The sequence below is a fragment of the Canis lupus genome, chromosome 37, assembly GCF_011100685.1.
Source record: "Canis lupus familiaris isolate Mischka breed German Shepherd chromosome 37, alternate assembly UU_Cfam_GSD_1.0, whole genome shotgun sequence".
In the NCBI taxonomy this organism is placed as follows: domain Eukaryota; kingdom Metazoa; phylum Chordata; class Mammalia; order Carnivora; family Canidae; genus Canis; species Canis lupus.
In genome coordinates, this window is record NC_049258.1 from 9895237 (window position 1) to 9897680 (window position 2444).

The following is a 2444-nucleotide window of genomic DNA, read 5'->3' on the forward strand; positions in this document are numbered from 1 at the left end:
GAAACCAACCATGTGAATCCAGTTAAACTATAAAAACATGACCTTTTATTGTCCTTCTCTCCTGCTTCTGGAGTAGGAAAGCTTTACTTAAAAGCCCCCACGGGCCAGCAATATGCTTGAGTTATAATGTGTAGGTTCCCTCTCATTATACTTGCAAAAGAAGCCACGGAATTCTTCAGAATCTGATATGTAGAAAGGAGCAAGGTAGGAGGCCGACCGGATTTACTTGGACGGAGAACAATGATGTGAGCAGTCCAGTTGATAGGCTGTTAACACTGAAATAACCAAGGCTTGGGGCACGTGGGTGGCTCCGTGGGTTAAGCATCCAACTCTTGATTTTGGCTCAGGTCATGACCTCAGGATTGTGAAATCAAGCCCGCTTAAATCAGGCTCGGTGCGGGGCATGGATCCCGCTTAAGATTCTCTCTCTCCCTCTGCCCTTCCCCGCCTCCAAAGATGTAATCAAGCCTGTACAGGTCAACAAGTTCAATCAGCTGGTTGGAACACCATCCCTAGACCTTTAAGCGACACATTTGAAGTTCTCACAGTAAAGTTGTGGCTCCATCAGCTGTGATTATCTTCTTTGATCTTAATGTCCATCAGTCTTTACCAGCTGTAGCAGCCACTGCTTGGTAAAACTTTGCCACGAAGTCTGGCTCACTGACCTCCAGCTGCCTGACAAATTCATTGCGCTCCTGCTCAGCCCAACCTCGAAACCACTGATCCCAAAGACGTGGCTGCACCCAAAGATACAAGGTGGTCGGTTTGCTCTAGACACACTAAGCTGCTCCAGCCCTTCCAGCAGTGGCTGTAATTTTCCTGGCACTGCCTTAGCTACCAGGTCCTGGAGGAAACGTTCACACTGGGGACCTGACCAACTGGCAAACCAGTGAAGAATACACTTCATCTCCTGGGAAGTGATGTAAGACACTGGGGGTGGGGAAGAGTTAGTAATACTATCTGGTACTGAGGGTAAAGGAGGAGGGAGGGATAGTGGCATTGAAGAGGGAGATGATTCCAGCAGCATCCTCCCCTTTCCTCTCACAGGGAACCCGGAGACCGGCACAAAGATGCTTAAATTCCAACTGTCACCGCCGCTTCCATGTTTCCTGAAAACCCTAAGCAGAGCCAGCCCCTAAACCTTTTATTCCACCAAGGTTTACTAAAGGTCAAATAGGCTCATGTTATTTCTATTGCAATTTGTCAGCAAAAACATGACTTAAAATGATAGTTAATTTTGTCTCAAAGTTTTCATGGACAACTGTTAAGAACAAGTAGGTAGAGTAAATAAAAAGGTTTAAAGCTTTCAAAATCTTTGGTAACTTGAAACTTTGAAGTTTTGCTAAGTCAAATGAATTGGGTTGAATTCATTAGATATCTAATTCTTTTTCAGATAAGATAGGCTAACGAAGCATTGATTACTGAACATAAATTTGCTTTTTGCTTCTTATTACAGAGAAACTGAGGGTGCTTGGGTCTGTTGGTAAATCTGCTCTGTGCTTTACTGAAGGAAAAAAATACACATTTCTGGAATTATGAAATGTATTCATAAATTTCCAATCTAAGGAATTCTGGTATAAGAGAGTTTACAATTGCTTACCTACTTAGTTTTCACTGGAGACTAAGGTTTCATTCATTCATTCATTTATGTATTTATTTAATTCCAGTATGGTTAATCAACAGTGTTATATTAATTTCAGGTGTACAATATTCAACACTTACATCCACACAGTGCTCATGTTAAGTGTACCCTTTATCCTCTTCACTCCTTCACCTGTTTCACACATTTCCTCCCCCCACACTGGTAACCCCCAGTTCCCTATATTTAAGAATCTGGGGGGGGATGTTGTTTGTCTCTTCTTTTTCTTTGTTTTGTTTCTTAAATTATACATGAGTGAAATCATATGGTATTTGTCTTTCTTTGACTTATTTCACTTACCCTAGTACCCTCTAGATCCATCCATCTTGTTGCAAATGTCAAGATTTCATTCTTTTTAATAGCTGAGTAATATTTCATTGTATATATACACCATGTCTTTATTGATAGACACTTGGGCTGTTTTCATATCTTGGCTCTTGTAAATAATGTTGCGATAAAAATAAGGTGCATTTATCTTTTTGAATTAGTGTTTTGTTTTCTTTGGGTAAATACCCAGTAATGTAATTACTGGACTATATAGCAATTCTATTTTTAATTTTTTGAGGGACCTCCATATTGTTTTGCACAGTGGCTACACTAGTTTGCATTCCCACTAATAGTGCACAAGGATTCTTTATTCTCTACATCCTCATCAGTACCTGTTTCTTCTTGTGTTTTTGCTTTTAGCCATTCTGACAGGTGTGAGGCAATGTGTCATTGTGGTTTTGACTTGCATTTCCCTGATGATGAGTGATGTTGAGCATCTTTTCATGTGTCTGTTGGCCATCTGGATGTCTTCTTGGAG

At 40.8% G+C, this 2444-nt stretch overlaps 1 pseudogene; it reads right to left on the bottom strand.

The window, feature by feature from the left end:
• Positions 1-512: 512 nt before the first annotated feature.
• LOC100684200 lies at positions 513-1234 on the bottom strand (annotated as a pseudogene).
• Between the last annotated feature and the right edge of the window lie 1210 nt (positions 1235-2444).